We start from the raw sequence: 20,916 nt of genomic DNA, 5'->3' as shown, positions 1-20,916 counted from the left end.
GGGTGCTGGGGCAGGCTGGAAGCACCCCCATTTTACAGAATAAACCCAGGTCTGCAGTAATGGGAGCTTTCCTCAAAGTCATAGAGCTGGGCCCTGCAGGCTAAGTCCTTGCCTCCACACCTCTGATCTCTTGGCGGCTCTCCTGACGGTCCCATGTAGACGGATTGATTATGGTAGACTCTCAACTGGGGGACCCAGCCTGTGTTCATGGAGGGAAGGCAGTGCTGGGCCTTATTTTAGGGTTGGCCAGAGTAATGCTTGTGCCACAACTAGAAATCCAAAACCTGCAGTCCTGTGCTGAGAAAGAGATTGGGAGGAAGGCTGTTGGGGTCCAGTGTGTGGCCTGGATGGCCTTGGAGGAGAACTGGAAACACAATTTCGTCTTTGGTTTTTAGAGATAGAGTCTTGCTCTGTTGCCCAGGCTAGAGTGCAGTGGGGCAATCATAGCTCAATGCAGCCTCCAATTCCCGGGCTCAAGTGAGCCCTCACACCTCAGCCTCCCCAGTAGCTGGAACTACAGGCATGTGCCACTGAGCCTGGTCAATTTTAAATAATTTTTTGTAGAGATGGGGTCTCGCTGTGTTGCTCAGGCTGGTCTTGGGCTCCCGGTCTCAAGTGATCCTCCTGCCTTGGCCTCGTGAAGTGCTGGGATTATAGGCATGAGCCACTGCACCTGGCACCATGTTTGGCTTTTAAATAGAGTGTGGGGCTAAGGCAAATATTGAAGTTAACAGAAGTGTGTTCTTTATAATCAAGTGAAGAGAGAAAAGAAGATTCTTCAGTTGAATGGAGACTTTCCCTTTAGGCAGGTAGAGAGATGACACTTTTGTTCATGTCAAGATACTGAAACCTCAAGATGTCAGGAAAGCCATGGGGACACGGAGATCCCAGATCCGCTCAAGATCTGGGTCGGGGCCTCTTTGAGCTTGTGTAAAGATGGCTTTGCTGAGGGATGTTCTGGCCCAGCCCCACACGGCAGGCTTGACTGAGCCCCTGACCTGAGCTCCAGGGCCTCTGGACAAGGGGGCACATGGCAGAGGGTGGCACAGGCAGGACAGTGGGCCAAATAAATTGTAAAAGTAGACAGACCTGGGTGTAAACTGCCTTCTGCTACTTACTAGTTCTGCAACTTTGAGCAAATTCCTTAACCTTTCTGAGACTCAATTTCCTCCACTGTAAAATAGAGGAAGTGGTAGCAACAGTCTCACAGTGTAAATGGAAGGATTAACTAGAATAATAAAGGCAAAATTCTCAGTCTCATGCCCGACACAGACAAAGTGCACAGTAAAGGCCAGTGGTTGGTGTCATTACTTCCACTGTGCTTACCGTGGGGTTTTCAGATCACAGCGTGATGATCACACTTTGCCTCTTGTTTGCCCAAAAGGGGACATTGTCTCTCTGTGGATCCTGCCATCTTCTTGCTGAGGATATCTGGGGAGAAACTTGCTCTTCACACTGTACCTGGGGGAGTCCCTGTTGCTTTGGCCAATTTTCCTCCCACTGTCATTGGAGCAAAGCTTTCTGAATAAGTACTTACTCCTCAGGTGTGCGGACTGCTGGTATTATTTGTGGATACCATTTTTTCTCATTAGTTGGCAACACGAGATGTTTAAAGGAAGCATGTGCTGGGAAGTGTTGGCAAATCTTTAACAAATGACTCTGTTCATATGCCCTGCAATGCCTTCTGCCTGTGAACGCATATAGTAGTGACTGTATTAGTCCATTTGGCATTGCTGTAAAGGAATCCCTGAGGCTGGGCAATTTATTTTTAAAAAGAGGATTATTTGGCATATGGTTCTGCAGGCACCAGCATCTTCTTCTGGAGAGGCCTCAGGAAGTTTCCAATCTTGGTGGAAAGTGGAGGGGGAGCAGGCACATCATGTGACGAGAGAGGGAGAAGGAGGTGCCAGTCTCCTTTAAACTCCTGAACTAATAGAGCGAGAAGTCTCTCATGACCACGAGGAGGGCACCAAGCCATTCATGAGGGATCTGCCCCAATAATCCAAATGCCTCCTACCAGGCCTCACCTCCAACATTGGAGGTCACATTTATTTTAACATGAGATTTGGAGAGGACAATATCCAAACTATACTAAAGACCAAGGCATTTTATCCAAACTATATCAATAACCAACCGCACAGGAAACAGACACGATATGAGTTAAGGGTTCTTGGGACAAGCAAATTTACATAAGGGTCATATGTGGGTAAACCCGAAAACCACGGGGCTTTGGAAGTTGAGAGGCAGGGTGACCGAAGAAATTGCCAGCAGCTGGTCAGCGCGGCTGTTGTCTCCTGGGGATGGGAACCATGCCTCACGGGCCAGCTTACCTGGGTCTTGACTCTGATATCAAGAGACAATACATCTTAGCATGAATCCCTGGTGCTAAGTCAGATAATGAGCCATCCCTTGATCAAATAGAAGATTCTAGGTCACCTCTGGTTTCCTATACTAAGGCTCCTTCAAGAAGATGACTGGGGTTTTGGTAACGACCATATGTCCAGGATTGGGCTGTAGCACACTTGTGTACTGCAGCCATGGTTTGCTGTGTCAGGGAGCTTCCTTAGCTGCCCAGGTTGGCCAGAACCTTGAAAACTCAGGTCCAATAGCAATCCAGTGTCCACAGGGGAAGCCCACTTCCCAGTGACATCACAATTAGTACAGAAGGCTTGATCCCACGGCTGTCTTCATTTGGCTGTTGCTCTGAAAGAATCCTGCAGTATTCCAGGAAGTGGTCAACACCAGCATTGTCCCTGACAGAACCGTTTGAACCCCAGGACAGGATCTGGCCATATCCCATCTTCGGCCATCTAACATTGGGAGATTCTGAAATGCCAGCCAGGGGACGATGGAACCCAAGAGAACAGAGCATGCCAGCTGGGGAGCATCTGCTATTGTTCCAAGTCTAACACTCAGTCACTGCTTCAGCTGAGGCTGGGAAAGGCAGCCAGAGGGTTAGAAGGGGAGAGGGAGAGAGAGAGAGAGAGAAGGAGAGAGAGAGAGAGAGAGAGAGAGCGCATGTGAGTGAGATTCCAGGAGCCGTGGGAAAAATGCTTCTCAGAAAGCCTGTCTCTGGGTCCTTGTGCACAGTGAGGGACTGGGGCAGGGAGCTTTGCTCGTCTTCCCTCCTGGGCCAAGCCTGGAGGCTTGGTTCCTCCTTCCCAAGGCTACCTGCTCCAGAGACAGGTCCATTCTTTCAAGCCTGAAGCAGGAGGCGCCATCAACAGGGATGGAGCCTCAGACTCAGGGATGCACTAGGCTGTTATTTTTAGGTGTCCACAGTAGAGATTCAGAAAATGTGTTCAGTGAAGCCAGAACAGGCTGTGTAGGGACCAGAAAACAGAGAAACTTCTCATCATGGCTGTGGACTGTTAGTTCATGGGGCTGTTAACAAGAGGAGAAGAGGCATCCCTTGGGCAGGTGAAACACTGCCACTTCACACCCCACTGACCCCTACTATCAACTACAGGAGGGATTCTGTGTTTTGCTAAAGGAATTCTTCAGTTCTGGTCACAAACATTTATTGAAAACAGTAGTGCTCCGTAATGCTTGTTGAGTGGAAACTGAATGAATACATGCGTGAATGCATGAATCCAGGACAGCTGGGCTCTTGTCGTTAGTTAATCCATTCATTCCACACACATCGATTGAATGCTACTGTGACAAGCAAGCGCCCCTGCCAGGAGAGCCCAGTCTCTGTGCTGTGGACAGGGCGGGCTGTGATTCTCTGACATGGCCCCAGGCCCTGGGCAGCCGCCTCTTGGGGTTGGCCAATTAATTAAGGAGCTCTCTGAAATCTAAAGGACATACATGCATTTGCTCTTCTGACACCTCCTTGGGGTGGTAGCTGTTTTATTATATTGGATAAACTCGCTGGCTGAAATGGCTGCCAGCAGGCAGCAGGAGCCACCCGTGAAACAGAACAAGTATATGGGAGGACAGAGCCACTGCCTGGGGAGGGACAGGACAGAAACGGCTGTCTCGGAGCAGGATGGCCTGACAGCTGGGAGCTCTGGAGTGGGAGGAGTGGAGCCATCATCTGCTCTTGGTACTTTAATGATAAGCCATGGGGAGCAGGCTAGAGCAGGAGCCCAGAGGTGAGGTTGCTGGGGCTTGTTGCTCTGTACCATTCAGGCCTCCTAGACATTCACACAGAACTGCAAGATGGATGCAAGGAGCTTGGTTGGAGGCCTCCTGCAAGGAAAAGCTGAACCCTCAGGCCAGGAGCAGTGGCTCACACCTCTAATCCCAGCACTTTGGGAGGCTGAGGCGGGCAGATCATCCGACGTTGGGAGTTTGAGACCAGCCTGGCCAACACTGGTGAAACCCTGTCTCTACTAAGAATACAAAAATTAGCCAGGCATGGTGGCACATGCCTGTAATCAGCTAGTCGGGAGGCTGAGGCAGGAGAATCACGTGAATCTGGGAGGTAGAGGTTGCAGTGAGTCAAGATCACACCACTGTACTCCAGCCTGGGCTACAGAGCAAGACTCCCTCTCAAAAACAAAACAAAACAAAACACAACACAACAAACCAGCCTGGCCAACATGGTGAAACCCTGTCTCCACTAAAAATACAAAAATTAGCCGGCTGTGGTAGCCCATGCCTGTACTCCCAGCTACTTGGGAGGTTGGGGTGGGAGAATTGCCTGAACTCAGGAGGCAGAGGTTGCAGTGAGCCAAAATCCTGCCATTGCACTCCAGCCTGGGTGACAGAGTGAGACCCTGTCTCAAACAAAACAAAACAACAAACAAACAAAACCAGAAACAAACAAAAAAAAACGAGCCCTTATCAAGACAACAGATGGCCATTTAAAACTGAAGGGCACCTGAGACCTTATTCCACTTGTCTGGTAAATAAAATTGCCCACCATTTATTGAGCACCGACTGTATGCACCTCACATGCATTGTCCCGTTTACTTCCTCCAGTGACCCTGCAAGGTAGACCCTGTTACTATCCTCATGTTAAAGGTGAGGAGACTGAGGCATAAGAAGGTTGGCGAGTGGCAGAGCTGGAAGCCTCTAACCCACATCTGCTGACTCAGGAACTCTGCACAGAACCTGGACATTTGCTGTCTCTAGGAGCCTCTTCTCAGCTTCCACCTCCATTCCAAACAGTGGAGAGAAGTAGGGATGGGAGAGAACCAACACAGCACTCCAGAACACTGGGAAGTCAAGTCATTTGCTGTAGAACCTTTAGAACCCCATGTCCATAATCCCAGTACTTCTGGAGGCTGAGGTACGAGGATCCCTTGAGGCCAGGAGTTCAAGGCTAGTCTTGGAAACATAAGGAGGCCCTGTCTCTGCAAAAAATAGAAAAATAAAATAAAATTAGCTGGGCATGGTGGCTGTAGTCCTAGCTACTCAGGAGGCTGAGGCAGGAGGATCACTTGAGCCCAGGAGTTAGAGGCTGCAGGGACCTATGACTATACCCCTGCACGCCAGCCTTGGCAACAGAATGAGACCCTGTCTCTAAAAAGAACAAAGAACAAAACCAAAACCATTCGTGTAGACAGGCATTGTCAAGACCCCCTTGATTCACCTCCCACACATCTGCAGGCTTGTTCATAATGGGACTTCACCCTGTGCCTCGCCTTCCCACTCTGCACTCAGCAGGGTCCTCAGAGCAAAATGTGAGCAGGGCAGCACACTTCTTCACCCATGGAAGTTTGGGGATGAGCCCAGAAACACCTGGTAGGTGATTTGCCCAGTCGGTGCTGACTGAATGGAATACATTGCAGGTCACATCTTGGGAAACATAAAGATTCCCTTAAACAGGAAACAGACAGCACCAGCCATAGAAGAAAAGATCCATTAACTTCCTTAAAACTAGCAGCTTCTGTTCTTCAAAGGACACCATAAACAGAGGGAAAAGCATGGACATAAAGATGACAAAAGCAGACACTAGGAACTACTAGGGGCAGGAGAGGGTGGGAGGCAAGGGCTGAAAAACTACTCATTGGGAATCATATTCACCACCTGGGTGACGCAATCAACCATCCCCTAAACCTCAGCATTGCATAATATACCCAAGTGAAAAGCCTGTACTGGTACCCCTTGCATCTAAAATGAAAATTGAAATTAAAGAAAGAAAGAAAGAGAGAGAGAGACAGGGAGGGAAGGAGGGAGGGGGGAGGGTGGGAAGGAAGGAAGGAAGAAAGAGGGAAGGAAGGAGGAAAACAGAGAGAAAAAGCAAGCCGTAGACTGGGAGATGTTCAAAATACATATATTTGATAAAGAAGTTGGTATCTGCAATATATAAAGAATGCCTATAAATCAAAGAAAGGATAGGGGACTCTATAAGAAAATGGGCAGACGACTTGAACAGGCACTTCACAAAAGAAGATGAAGAAATGGTCAACCACTAGTTAAAAAAAAAGTTCCACATCATTAATCACCAGGGAAAGGCAAAATAAGGCCACAGTAAAATATTGCCTATCAGAACAGCTAAAATAAAAGACGAACAATACCAAGTATTGGTGGGGACACGAAGCACCTGGGACATTCCAAGTGGAAATGAGAAGTGGCACAACCATTTTGGAAAACTGTTTGGCGTTTCCTCCCAAGGCTGAACACATATACACCTTATGCCTCACTGACGGCACTCCCAGGTATATACCCAGGGAATAATGGCTATGTGTACCGAAGACAGAAACAAGAGTTCACAGCAGCTTTATTCATAATACCCCCAATAGGAAAACCATCTGGTGCATATTAGCAGGCTAAACCAATTGGGTACAACCATGCAATGAAATATGACTTAGCAAATAAAACAGAAAAGAAAACCTACTGATAAGTGCATCTGCACAGAGAATCTCAAAAACATTTTGCTGGGGAAAAAAGCACCATTTAAATGCAGTTCAAAATTAGGTAAAATTAATCAGTGGTGATAGAAGTTAGAATAGTGGTCAGCTTGGCAGTGACAGGAGAGTGACTTGGGTCAGCGATGGGAGAGAGGCCCGATGGAAACTTCTGGGTGCTGGAAATACACTATGTCTTGATCTGGGTGATGGTTACACAGTGGATTCTTGGGCTAAAATTAGTTGAGCCAGACACTGGAGATACTTGATTGCAGGTATGTTATATCTAAAAAAAATAACAAACAATACAATTTGAGTCACAGCTGTGGTCCTGTGGCCTCTCCCCACTGCACCCCTGAGGATGAATGCAACTCCCCCGCACTCTGAGCCCCTGGAGCCCTCTTCTGAGAGCCCGTGGGCGTTCCAGAGAGCCCATTCCCCACTCCCCAGGAGGGACCTCTGGGAGCCTCTCACTGCAGCCTCTGATTCAGTCTGGCAATGTGGCATTCTGGCAATGTGGCCCACGGCACCCAGTCCTGCAGGGATGAGAGGACTCTGTCCTAAACCCCTGGCCTGGGTACTCCAGAAAACTGGAAGCTTCCTGCACAGAGGCCACTCTCAGGCTGGGCGAGGTTGGCCCAGTCTGCCTGCCTCCCAGGTCCTCACTGTGGCATTGACTCCTCCTCTCCTTCATATCAGGTGCGTCCAGGTCCTTGGGCCACTGCATGTCCCTTGGGGGTCACCATCTATTCCCTCCCACTGGGCAGGGGCTATGATGACAGCACTTGGCCAGCTCCCAGAGCCTTTCAGGTTCGTGGGTCATTCACTTCCAGGCAGCAGTGGGGCTGCTCGCTCAGGAGCCAGGGCTCATCCCAATGTGGCACCCAGAGAGGTGAACAGCTGTGTTCAAGTTTGCACAGCAGCTTAGCGGCAGAGATAGGATGAGGGCATGGTCCCCAGTCCTCAATCTGTGGGGCAAGGAATCCCGTCTCCTCCAGGAGTGTGGCCTCTAGGTCCCCTCCAGAGGCGGGAGGGAAGGCAGGGGGCCTCCAGCAGCTGGTTGCCCACAGGCTTTCCACGCGGTCATCACTCAGGGACGTACTGCAGGCCTAAGCTGCTGCTCAGTGAGAACTGTCTGTGGAGTCTGGATCAGCCTCCCTGCAGAGCAACAGTGCCCACCAGGGAGCTTTTGGAAGGAGGGGGTGGAGGAGGCAGATCCAGAGACAATCTAATTTTCTCCTTCTTGGGAAATCTTACCATTCTGGCCTGAAATGGGCTCTGGCTCTGCAGAGCCCTGGCAGCCACTGACAGAAACGAGGTTGGTGTGGGACGGGGGGTGGGCACCGTGCTTCCCCAGGGGGTGCCCTGCACCAGGCCCTGAGACTCTTCCCTCCCCGGGCTGGTTCACTCTCAGCCATGAGTTACTGGGGCACTTGGTGGGATAGGTAACCTCACCATAGGTAAATGTGATTTCAGGATAACCTCAGGTGGTCAGAATTCTTGCCCCCATTTCACAGATGGGAGAACTGAAGTCAGGAGAGGACTGTGGACACCTCCAAAGCCTCCACCACCCACCCCATGAGGTTTCTGCTTAGGATCGGCAGTTATTTCCCTTTAAGGCTGATGGGGAGGGAGCTATGGCTTCCTTCTCATAATGCCAGAGTAGAGGCGGGGAGGCCTGGCAGTCCTGCTCATTTATCTGCTGCCCGACAGGTCCTGGGATCTTGCCTTCTCTTACAGTTCTGAGATGGGGGCCAAGCACCGAGATGGGGGATGTCTCCAGAAGTCCATGTGCAGCATTTGGTTGGAAAATAGAGCTGGCTCCTTCCTTCTCTGCATGAGGGTTGGGGGGAGGCTATGAGTGGCTCTGCCTGCTGATGCAGAAAGGTGAACCTGGGCACAGTTGGCCTGAGGGTGCCCAAGGTGACCCCTGCTACGAGCTGAGCCCACAGCCCCAGCCCAGTGGGCACAGAGGCTGAGTAACTTGCTGCAATCATCGTGGGTGGGGAAGGCTGGGACTCAAACCCAAGACTTCCGTTCCTCATCAAGGACACAGCACCCCAGGCTCTGTAGGGCACCTGTCTCTCATGAGCTCTATCCTTCCCTCACTCCCTGCAAACAATTCTGTAATGGAATGCAGGTCTAACCCCTTATGCTTGCAGAGCCCACTTGACAAGGGCGGGGTCTGTTAGAAAGAAAGTGACTTTTATTAACCAAAACCAGCAAAGGGAAAGTGGCTGGATTCCCACCCAAAGCCCACCACTTCAAATTTCTGGGGAGAAAGCAAGGGTTTGTACTGGGAAACCTGACATGGGAGGCATGCATGGGCTGACCTGGGTGCAAGGTCTGTGTGTCTTGTTTTAGTGGCTATCTTGGTGTAATTGGTGGGTTCTTGGTCTCACTGACTTCAAGAACAAAGCCATGGACCCTCGTGGTGAGTGTTACAGTTCTTAAAGATAGTGCGTCCAGAGTTTGTTCCTTCTGACGTTTGGACGTGTTCACAATTTCTTTCTTCTGGTGGGTTAGTGGTCTGGCTGGCTTCAGGAGTAGAACTGCAGACCTTTGAAGTGAGTGTTACAGCTCATAAAAGCAGTGGAGACCCCAAGGCTGAGCAGCAGCAAGATTTACTGCAAAGAGCCAAAGAACAAAGCTTTCACAGTGTGGGAAAAGACTGGAGTGAGCAGGTTACCGCTGCTGCCTCGGGCAGCCTGCTTTTATTCCCTTATCTGACCCCACCCACATCCTGCTGATTGGTCCATTTTACAGAGAGCTGATTGGTCCATTTTGACAGGGTGCTGATTGGTGTATTTACAATCCCTGAGCTAGACACAGAGTGCTGATTGGTGCATTTACAGTCCTCTAGCTAGACAAAAGTTCTCCAAGTCCCCACTAGATTAGCTAGACACAGAGCACTGATTGGTGCATTTACAAACCTTGAGCTAGACACAGGGTGCTGAATGATGCATTTACAAACCTTCAGCTAGACACACAGTGCTGATTGGTGCATTTACAATCCTCTAGTTAGACATAAAAGTTCTCCAAGTCCCCACCGGATTAGCTAGATACAGAGTGCTGATTGGTGCATCCACAAAACCCCAGCTAGACACAGAGTGCCAGAGTGCTGATTGGTGCATATACAATCCTCTGGCTAGACATAAAAGTTCTCCAAGTCCCCACCAGACTCAGGAGCCCAGCTAGCTTTGCCTAGTGGATCCTGCGCTGGGGCCGAGCGAGGGTGGAGCTGCCTGCCAGTCTTGTGCAGAGTACCTGCACTCCTCAGCCCTTGGGTGGTAGATGGGACTGGTGCCACGGAGCAGGGAGCGGTGTCTGTCAGGGAGGCTCCAGTCACGCAGCAGCCCACCGTGGGGGGCTCGGGCATGGTGGGCTGCAGGTCCCAAGCCCTGCCCCCTGGGGAGGCGGCTGAAGCCCGGCAAGAATTTGAGTGTGGTGCCGGCGGGCCAACAGTGCTGGGGGATCTGGGGCCCCCTCTGCAGCTGCTGGCCCGGGTGCTAAGCACTTCACTGCCCAGGGCGGGTGGCACTGGCCGGCCGCTCAGAGTGCGGGCCCACCAGGCCCAAGCCCACCTGGAACTGACGCTGGCCCCCAAGAGCCGTGCTGCCCCAGTTCCCGCACTTCCCACCTGCGCCTCTCCCTCCACAACTCCCGGAAAGCTAACCGGCTCTGGCCTCAACCAGCCCAGAGAGGGGCTCCCACAGTGCAGCGGCAGGCTGAAGGGCTCCTCAAGCATGGCCAGAGCAGACACGAGGCTGAGGAGGTGCTGAGAGCAAGCGAGGGCCACCAGCACGTTGTCACCTCTCATTGGGCCTCCGTCTACCTGGAGCATGGGCTGGCATCATCTAAACAATGGCTGGTGTTGACTAGTCACCTTGAGCTAACCACTGGGATGCTGCAGCTGGGTCTACAGGCTTGGTACACCTGTCTCCAGATTAGCCCAGGGAACTCCCAAGTAAGCACCGAACTAGATACTAGCATGCAGTTTGGTAAATGTGATGTGAATCTACAGTGGGAAAGGGACCAACCTGGAGTCTATTTTGAGGTTAAGGGAAAAGGCCTCTGCAGTTTGTTTCAAGGTTATATCTCAAGACTAAAGAGAAAGGGAAATAAAATTTTGCATTTTGAAGTTAAGCTGGTCCATGATAATTCTGGGTCTCTCACCGCTAAGGCAGTGGGCATCTATTGTTTCTGTTCCTTTCTCCTTTGATGCTTCCCCTCCCTCCCTCTCTCCCTTCCTCTCTCTCCCCTCCCCTCCCTCTCTCCCTCACCCCCTTTCTCCCTCCCATCACCCCCCTCCCCTCTTTTCCTCTCCTCCCCCTCTCCCTCCCATTATCCCCTCTCCTTCTCTCTCCCTCCCTCTCTCTCTCTCCCCCTCTCTTTCTCTCTTCCTCTCTCTCCCTCTCCTTCCCTCTCTCCCCTTCCTCCATCCCTGCCTCCTTCTCTCCCCCTCTCCCTCCTTCTCTCCCCCCTCCCTCCCCCCTCCCTCCTTCTCTCCCTCCCTCTCTCCCCCTCTCCTTCCCACTCTTTCTCCCTCTCCCTGTTTCTCCCCTCCCTTTCTCTCTCCCTCCCTCCCTCTCTCCTGTCCATGCCTCCCTCTCTCTCTCCTGCCTCCCTCCATCTCTCCCCTCCCTCCTTCCCCTTCTCCCTCCCTCCCCGTCTCCCTCTCTCTCTCCCTTCTTCTCTCTCTCCCTACATCTTTCTCCCTCTCTTTCTTCTTTCCTCTCTATCTCTCTCCCTTCACCTCTCCCTCCCTCTCCCTCCCTCTCTCTCCTTCCCTTCCCTTCTCCCTCCCTTTATCGCCCTCCCTCTCTCCTTCCCTCTTTTCTTTCCTTCCCTCCCTCTCTCTCTCCCCTATCCCTCCTCTCCCTCCCCCTCTCCCTCCCTCTGTCTCTCCCTCCCCCTCTCCCTCCCCTTCTCCCCTCCCTCTCTCCCTCTCTTCCCCTCCCTTTCTCTCCCACCCTCCCTCTCTCCCTCTCCCCTCCCATCCCTCCCTGTCTCTCTCTCTCCCCCTCCCTCTCTCATTCTCCCTCCTTCCCTCTCCCTGTCTGTCCCACTCTCCCTCCCTCTCCCTCCCTCTCTCCCTCTCTGTCTCTCTCCCTCCCTCTCTCTCTCTCCCTCTCTCTCTCCCTCCGTCTCTCTCTCTCCCTCCCCCCCACCCCCCTCTCTCCTTCCCTCCCTCTCTCTCAGCTGCTGTGGTTTGGAGGGGCCTGGACTCTTCCACCTCCCTGTAGGCAGGTCCCCAGGCCTAGCCAATCAGAGCGTTCATCCTTCTGGCCCTGTGACTGGCCCAGAGGTGGCCCAATACAGGCAACAGCACCACCTGAGATGGGATGAGGCACGTGGACTTTAGTGTCCCAGGATCTGGAGGATGGGGAGGAAGGCCCAAGGGAAGCAGCGTCTCTGGGTGTGGAGGAGACCACCATCACAGCCCGGGCAGAGACTGAGACCACCTGGTTGTAAAGCCTGTGTGGGTGTTTGCCTGTCTCTGACCACCACAATCACTTACTTATACCAGATCCTTTCTGCCACACTCTCAGCCTACTACTTCTTGGGATCCATTTGTTGGGGTGAGGGGGAATGACAGCATATGACAATAGGTAGTCCCAGAACTTCTCCAGCAGCTCTAGACCTGAGCCACAAGCCCCATCACCTACAAAGGGGCTTCCAAGGGGTCCTTCCTGCCTGTCTCTTCTCATTCCAATTAGTCGTAGGACACTGGGTACACATGGAGAGAACAGATGCTTTTCTCCTGTATAGAGCCTGTGTTGTGATGAGAAATGGAGCATGAGCAAGATCCAGCATACCTGGAGATAACAACCCCTGTCTTCGGGTAGACCAGGAAGGACAGACTCAGGGTCATGTGAGAGAATAATGGTGACAGGGGAGGGACTAGTTTAGACAGGGAAGCCAGGGCAGGCCTTTCTCAGAAGGTGACATTTGAGGTGAGGTCTCATCCCTTGGAAAAGCTGGAGAGTTTCAATCAGATGGAACAGCACATGCAAAGGTCCTGGGGCGGAATTGAACTTGGAGATTTTGTGGCACAGAAAGACCAATATGGCATGGCTGGGTCATCTAATTAAAGGGGTGAGGGAGAGGTGAGGTGGGGAGGTGTCGGGAGCAGGTTGCACCAGGCCTTGTAGGTGCATGGCAGGTAGAGTAAATGGTCTTCTCATTACAGTAGAAATCCACAGGTGGGTTTTAAGCAGTGGAGTGACATGGCTTGATGTGCCTTCGTAAAAGGCTGCTGTGTGCAGAATGTGTTGGAAGGGGTACCTGATGCCTGGACTGGTGCAGTAGACTGTCCTGGTTGCAGTGGTCCTGGGGTGGAGGACACGAGTGACATGGAGCCTGAGCTAACAGCAGTGCCTATCTTCAGAGAAAAGATGTAAACAGATGATTATCTTCCTTCTTAGCCGCGGTCCGGTCTCCTTCCCTTCTCCGTTCCCATTCATCCATCGTGCCTCCCGAGTCATCCCCACTCCACCTCTTTGCACTCATTGAGAACTTTCTCCGGACCAGGCCCTGGGCTGGTTGCTGGGGCCCAGACCCTACACTAGTCAGAGCCAGCGGGAGGCCCCCCTGAGTGTGAGCATCAGGATCACGCGCTACCTCACTCCCTCCATCTCTCCAGCCCCACTCTCCCACTAGTTGCATAACATGTTGTCGGAGGGAGACACTATTGAAATCACAATGGTGAAGCCGCAGTAATAGCCTCCTCAATCAGTAATCAAGGTCCTCGGCTCAATTTGGGTAGCAGCTTTATGTGGTAGTTTAATTCATTGTACACCAATTTCAGTTGTGCATTAATTACAGGCGGCTGAATAGTAATTAACTAATCACCATGTCACTCCTTCCCTGTTAGGAACAACCTCATTAATTCCAGTCTGCCGGGCTGCTGGTGTCTTTTGCCATCCCCCCTCCTCCACCCCCTGCGCTCTCTCCCCCTCTCTTTTTGGCCGCTCATGACTTATAATGAAATATGAAAGTCATGCATTTTTTAATAACTTCTCAGCTGTTTTTACCACTGAAAAATTCATGGCATTACACAGCCCCTTTCAATAATGTTTACTCATTTTACATTTCTCGTCTACATGTTTGGTGCTGTCTGCCCTTACCGACAAGCTGTTGGCGCTGTCTTGGAGAGTGTTGGGGCCAGTCTGGGGCCATCTTGGGCAATGAAAGAGGCTCTTCCCAGGATGCATCTGTGATTTCCTGGCGGTCACATAGGTTGGGTAGATGGCATTTCTCCCTGGGCGTTTCACTGAGGCCAGTGAGTGCCCTGTGGTCTGTTTTCCATGTTTGCCATATCCCATCTCCATGTTTTTGCGTGTGTCGTGACTGCCTCTGGTTGTGCTATCTTCTTCTCGTTTCTGCTTGACAATGAGTAGGCATCTAGGCCCAGGTGAGAAGCCCTGTTTTCAGGAGGCCCCCCAAGTACTGTTGTTCAAGCTCTTCTCTTACCCCACATTGCACGCTGTGCATGGTTTCCATTCAGACCCACAAACCAGCGTTTCAATCCAGTGCTCATTTCTACCACCCCAGCCCTACTGGGGCCTGCCAGGGTGCAGAATGAATGGAGCATCCACAGGCATTGCTTTATTTTGTTCTCAGGACCCTGCTGCAAGGGAGCCCAGCAAGGTTCTTCATCAATTTTAGAGATGAGAACTCAGAGGGCAGAAAGGTTTGCCCAAAGTCACCACAAGTCAGTGGACAAAGGACAGGAGCCTAGGTACCCTGATGGCCAGATAACCAGAAGATCCCCAGCGTCCCTGGATGGCTGCTCCTCCTGAGACACGACCCCCTTGCTGAGGTCAGGGGCAGTTCCTCTTGTTCCCAGCCAGTCCGTCAGCTCTGTCAGCTTTGATCCAAAACACTCCTGAGTCCTAATACATCCACTTCTCACTCCCAGCTCCCTGCCAGGCAGTCATTTGCTGCTTCTCTGTGCAGCTTTTTGGTTAGTTGGCTCCAGATCTTCATTTAGTCTCAGCTTAAATGCCGCTTCCTCTGAGAGCACCTCTTGTCCCTGCGGGACAAGAGCAGGGCCACCAGTGAACACCCCAGTGAAGGGGTTACCCAGTCACTCCGTTCCACATCACCCAGGTTCATTCTTCATGACCTTTGACTGGGGGCTGACATCGCTTCCCTCATTTGCTCAGTTAGTTGTCTGATTTCTCCACTAGAACATTAGCTGTGGCAGGGAGGAGCCTCATCTTCCTTCTTGACTGTCGTACTCCAGGAGCTGTGAGAGCCTCTGTGCCCCAGACACCCTCCAATGGCTTACAGCTGCATGAAGACCAAATTCCTAGTGGGATCCACAGGTACACGTGGTCCAGCCTTGCTGAGGGCTCTACAGCCATTTCTTACCATATTAAAGTGGGGCCTTCTAGGGCAGCACTAATCAGTAGAAATATACAGCTGATGGCATGTGGGATTTTACCTTTTCTAGTAGCTGTGTTAGAAAGAAACAGGTGAAATTTTCCTTAACCCAATATAGCAAAAAATGTTATTTTACTGTATAATCAGCACAAAATTCTTCTTCTTATTTTAAAAGACAGGATCTTGCTCTGTTGCCAGGCTGGAGTGCTGTGGCACAATCATGGCTCACTGTAGCCTCGAACACCTGGGCTCAAGGGATCCTCCCACATCAGCTTCCTGAGTAGCTAAGATTACAGGTGTGCCCTGCCACATCTGGATCATTTTTAAACTTTTTTCAGTGGTGGAGTCTTGCCGTGTTGCCCAGGTGGGGCAAACTCCTGGCCTCAAGAAACCCCCCTGCCTTGGCCTCCTAAAGCATTGGGACTGCAGGCATGAGCACTGTGCCTGGCTACAAAGCATTAATTAATTAATTAATTAATTTTTTTTTTGAGACAGAGTCTCACTCTGTCTCCCAGGCTGGAGTGCAGTGGTGAGATCTTGGCTCACTGCAACCTCCACCTGCCGGGTTCAAGCGATTCTTGTGCCTCAGCCTCCCGAGTAGCTGGGATTACAGGCGTGCACCACCATACCGGGCTAATTTTTGTATTTTTAGTAGAGATAGGGTTTCACTATGTTGGCAAGGCTGGTCTTGAACTTCTGACCTTGGCTGAGCCGCCCACCTCTGCCTCCCAAGTGCTGGGACTACAGGCGTGAGCCACTGTGCCCGGCTTGCAAAATATTTATGAATGAGATAGTTCACATTCTTTGTTCTGTCTTCAGCCTTTGAAGTCTGATGGGCATTCTACATAAACAGCAAGTCTTAATTTATATTGGCCACGTTTCAACTGCTCACTCATCACATGTGACTTATGGCTCCCTATTGGACAGGATAAGGAGTGACGAGGACTCACCAGGGGGCGAGGGAAGGGAAGGGCATTCTACACACAGGGCTCAGCACAATCACAGGTGTGAAGGTGAGGAGCAGCACAGCACATGACAGGGAGCCTGGTATGGCAGAGGATGGGCTTAGGGCAGGGACTGGGCTAGTGATGAAGCCAGAAAAGCAGCCCGGGCATGGGGAAAGGGCTTGGACCGACAGCATCCAAAGGTCTCCTCTCACACTGCAATATGGTGGGTTGGTGTGGTGCTGGAAGCTCATTAGGGTGAAAATGGGAGTTTGGTGCTAATTAGAGACTCTAGGTCACTTCCTTAAGGACCCCTATGGGCAGTGCTTCTAACGTGGCTCAGATGGGGGTGAGTGCGTGGCTGGATCAGTGCCCCTCCTCCAGGACAATGACATCACCCAGCACTGAGCATGGCTTGGGGTTGGGTGGTACAAGGGCTGAGCTGCAAGGACAAGAGCAGGTCCACACTCAGGGCAGTGGCCCTGACCCTGGAGAAGGAGAAAGAGGCTGCTTTGAGGAGGCTGGACAGGGAGCTGGCCCTTGTGAGCCCCTCCTGTGGGCCTGACACTTGCCAGTGGTGCCTCGATTTCTAGCGAGGTCAGGAAGTAGATACTCTGACCATTTTACAGATGGGGTGACTGAGATTCATGGGGAGAGGGCTTGCCCAAGGTCATGTAGCTGAAAGGGAGAATTCACACTCAGGTTTGCCTGGCTTCAAAGCCAACCAGGATCCTTGACACCCTTAACAACGTGACTGCTGGGAGTGGCATGGGCCAGACCGTAAGACCTCCTTCCTTACTCTGGGGTCTCCCAAACTGGGGAGAGGGAGAAGGAGCCCCTGCTGCTGGAACTGGGAATTCTGCAGGCCAGAAAGCAAGCATGGCAGAGCCCTGTGATTGGGGTGGTGGAGGCAGAGGGCCGTCAGCCCGGGTTCAGGAAGGACTGGCTCTGGGTGGGTCTGTGCCCTGCAGAGTGCTGAGCCCCCGCTATGCCCAGAAGGATTTTGAGAAACTGGCTGAGGTGTGGCTAAATGGTCTGCAGGACTTGGAGCAGCCCTGGCAGATGGGTCGGGGGGCACATGTGCCACCAGCTCTGGGTCTGAATCGTGTGCCGATGGAGAGGGCCTAGAGTGGGCAGACGCTGTGCAGATCATGATATGCTGCAGGCCCCAGGTGTTTGAGCCTGACCTCAGCTCCGCTTGTCTGGGCATTGTAGAGGTATCTGGCTGCCCCCAGGGCAGAGAGGTTTCTTTTCTCTTTGCAGAGAGGGATGGGGGCATGACAAGCCTCCTGGATCAACTGATTTGCAGCACACAGCAGGGAGCAGGGCTCAGAGTCACCTGTGCCTTTTAACGTCCTGGAATGATAGGAGGGGCATGGGAAGGGAGCTGCCCTCCGTGGACTCTGGGGCAGGGACTGTGCCTGGCTGGGAGCTGGCTGTGTCTGGTGGTAAGGCTGTCAACGCTTCAGTCCCTACCGTGGCACCTGGGGCTGGGGATGTGGGTGAGGTGGGTGAGGCTGCACGGTGCAACCCATTGTTCTTGCTCAGCAAAGGCGCCCACCATGTTCTTCTCTGCACCCAGCTCTGTGAGAGGGGAGTGACATGCAAGCTGTCCCATGGAGCGCCCAGGTCAGAGGGGGATGTAGGGGGGTGGGTGAGAAACAGAGGCAGAGAGGACTGGAAGGAGGTGCCACTGCCCTGGAGAGGGCATCACGGGAGCTTTGTGGAGGCGGTACTGAGCTGGCCTGGGTGGGGTGACTGGTGGCCTAGGTTTGGCTGGGCAGGTAGAGTCTTCCTTGGGGTCACTGGGCTGGAGCTGGTTGGGGTCCACCTTAGCAGAGGCCCTCAGGCTAGGCCAGGACAGGCTGGGCTTGAGCTTACTGTCACCTTCATTTGGCTCCTAGGGAGAGGTTGGGAGAAGAAAAGAGGGATAATCAGATGGGAGAGTTGGAAAAGCAGAGAAAGACGATTTAGCAATTTAGGAGACAGACACACATGCACGCATGCATGCATGTGCGTGTGCACACACACAGACAGAGAGAGGGAGAGAGGTGTGAGGGGAGAGAGGGGGCGCCCCTGTCTGGATCCACATCGTGATGTGGCTGCCTCCAAGCCCCTAGTCCCCACTCACTGCTGGGAAAGTCCTCCTGCAGACCCAACTCTGTCTCACCCGTCCCAGAGCCCAGCTTGATTTTTCATCAAGGACACATGAGGAAGTGGAGAGGAAGTGGAAGAACACTGCCCGAGAATTCTGTCTCTCCTACTGCTGCTTGCACCTCACGCCCTTGAGCAAAACTTACCCGTCCCTGAATGTGGGTCTTCTCCTCTATACCACAGACCCGTGATGAGGATAAAATTAAATACTAGATACAAAAGAGTTGTTCAAATGGCAAAGTATCTTGTACGCATGAGTGACGGAAGCAGGCTGGTGAACATGGCTGTGGGCTGGTAAATTCTCTGCTTATTTGCAGGGCTGAGTGATTATCTTCACTTGGGTTCCAAAGGGACCAAACTCAGCCTCTTCCATCTGATTCAGAAGAGGTAAAGCAGCATCTAGCCTGGAGCTGCAAATGTGGGAGCCTCAATGAGATATTCAAACATCGCCGAGCAGATTTTCACAGGGTATGTTGCCTCGAGGGGGAAAGTCTCTATGTTTAGTCCTCTTCTTGCTAGGACATGGACTTTTAAAATGTGAACTCATCAAGACAAAACACCATGATGACATACAGTCAGTTTAGTATGTCCCTGGGGAGTGTTGGGGCGATGGTTACAGGCTGTTCATGGTGACACCACTAGACAAGTAGACATATATTACCGGCACTTAATTTGCGAGAAATGTACCTACTGTAAGAGGATGTAAAACCAGCAGGATCCTGGAAGAATGATTACGTGAGGATAACGTCTTATCTGAGATGAGATGAGCTATTAGACAACTGTGCTGCACATCAAAAAGCAAAAAGAAAGACAAACATCTCTTAAAATGAGTTTTGTAATAGTGGAAATAGAAAACAATGAAGATTCTGCTGCAATTTTTGTAATAAGGTGTCTCATCCAGCTAATGGCAGGAGATGTTTACCACTGATGATCACTGACATGAAAATGCATTCAGGGTTACGAGGACCCCACACTCAGACACAGAAGTCTCTTCATTATTGTCACACTGTATATTGGAAAGTCTGAAGACCTATTCAGCACAATGACAACACGAGGCTTTGCTGTGTCTAGCCTGGAGTGGCTTAACAAGCTGCAATGGACTTTGCTGGCTTAGCTTGGTTGTACTTCATGTTAGATTTGGGGGTGGGTGGTGACAGGTGTGTGTGAGGAACCTAGGTGGGGCAGTTTGGCAGAGTGTCTGGAATGGGACCTGTGGCCTGGCTGCTCCTAGGGAATGGGCACTGGCCTTGCTGGTTTAGCATTTTCCGACATGAGGATCCTTGACCCACACTTCTGAGACTTTCTGAGCAAAGTCTGGGAAACACCGCACGTGATGGCTCTTTCTGGCAAGTCATAGCAATATCATGCAATGAAGACCCTGAGAGGCCCTGCCATAGACACCTGTTCAACTTGATTCAATCCACCCTGTCCCACTTTTTCTTAATGGGAGAATCACACCATCCCCTTTTGCCCACCCCAGCCCTGTATGGGAACTGTATTCAGCCATTCTTGTGTTGTCTTGTGTTGCTATAAAGGAACACCTGAGACTGGGCAATTTATAAAGAAAAGAGGTTTATTTGGCTCGCAGTTCTGCAGGCTGGACGAGAAGGATGGTGCCAGCATCTGACTTCTGGTGAGGCCTCAGGAAGCTTTTACTCATGGCGGGAGGTGGAGGGGGAGCAGGCGTCTCTCATGGTGAGAGAGGGAGCCAGAGAGAGCAAGGGGAGATGCCACACGCTTTAAACAACCAGATCTCATGTGAACTCAGAGCGACAGCTCACTCATCACTGAGGGGTTGGCCCAAGCCATTCATAAGAGATCTGCCCCATGACCCAAGCGCCTCCCACCAAGCCTCACCTGCAACACTGGAGGCCACATTTCAACATGAGATTTGAAGGGGACACACACTCACACCATATCAGGACATACCAGTTTGTCAAACTAGGAGCTCCGAGGCATACGTTTTGGGAAAGGCTTCCCCAGGGCTCCTGGCATCTGGGAGGGTCAAGTTATATAAACAATGGCATCTCTGAGACCCTGCGGGTTCTGTCCTATATCAGATGATGTGGGACCCTTGGAGAAAGATGCCACCATCATCCCTCAGGGAGCTCACTCTCCATCTCTGTGGGCTCCCTCATTCCAGCCTGGGATACAGAAACACTGAGCCAGAAGTTGGGGTGTAGCAAGCCCCCTACCATGGATCTCTGAGCCTGGATGGAAGCTTGGGTGGGGCGAGGAAGCCACCCATCCTCCTGAGGCAGAGCCAGTTGTGCTGTGGGATAGTGGGGTGGACTTCCCGTGGCTCTGCCCCTCAGCCCCAGCACCAAGTAACCCCTGGCAGCGGGCGGCGGGGGACCGGCATTCACTCCCAGCTCACTCACTTCTGGTGCCCTGAACCACTGACTCAGTGCAGCCTCTGCTAGAATTCCACCCAAATGCCCTCCAAGACGGTGCTTCGCTGACCCGTGTGGACCCTCTCATGGCGGGCCACTGTCAACATCTGCTCAGCCTGCCGGCCATAGAATTCTCTCTTCTGGGAACAGTCCCTGACCTTTCCCCGGGAACTCCCCTCCTCCACTCATCTGTGTGTTTCGGGTGGGTCTGACCCCATCCCCTGGTCCAGGGCA

General features: G+C 52.0%; 1 long non-coding RNA gene across 1 annotated transcript; it reads right to left on the bottom strand.

The window, feature by feature from the left end:
* Nucleotides 1-2,154: 2,154 nt before the first annotated feature.
* Nucleotides 2,155-2,618, bottom strand: LOC107969715 (uncharacterized). Its single transcript, XR_001711724.3, has 2 exons — nucleotides 2,437-2,618; nucleotides 2,155-2,343 (listed from the first exon to the last, which is right to left on the bottom strand). It is a non-coding gene; the product is annotated as an uncharacterized LOC107969715 (long non-coding RNA).
* Between the last annotated feature and the right edge of the window lie 18,298 nt (nucleotides 2,619-20,916).

This window comes from Pan troglodytes, chromosome 20, assembly GCF_028858775.2.
Source record: "Pan troglodytes isolate AG18354 chromosome 20, NHGRI_mPanTro3-v2.0_pri, whole genome shotgun sequence".
Taxonomy (NCBI): domain Eukaryota; kingdom Metazoa; phylum Chordata; class Mammalia; order Primates; family Hominidae; genus Pan; species Pan troglodytes.
Note: the sequence above shows the minus strand (reverse complement) of the source record. Positions and strands in the feature narration are given on the sequence as shown.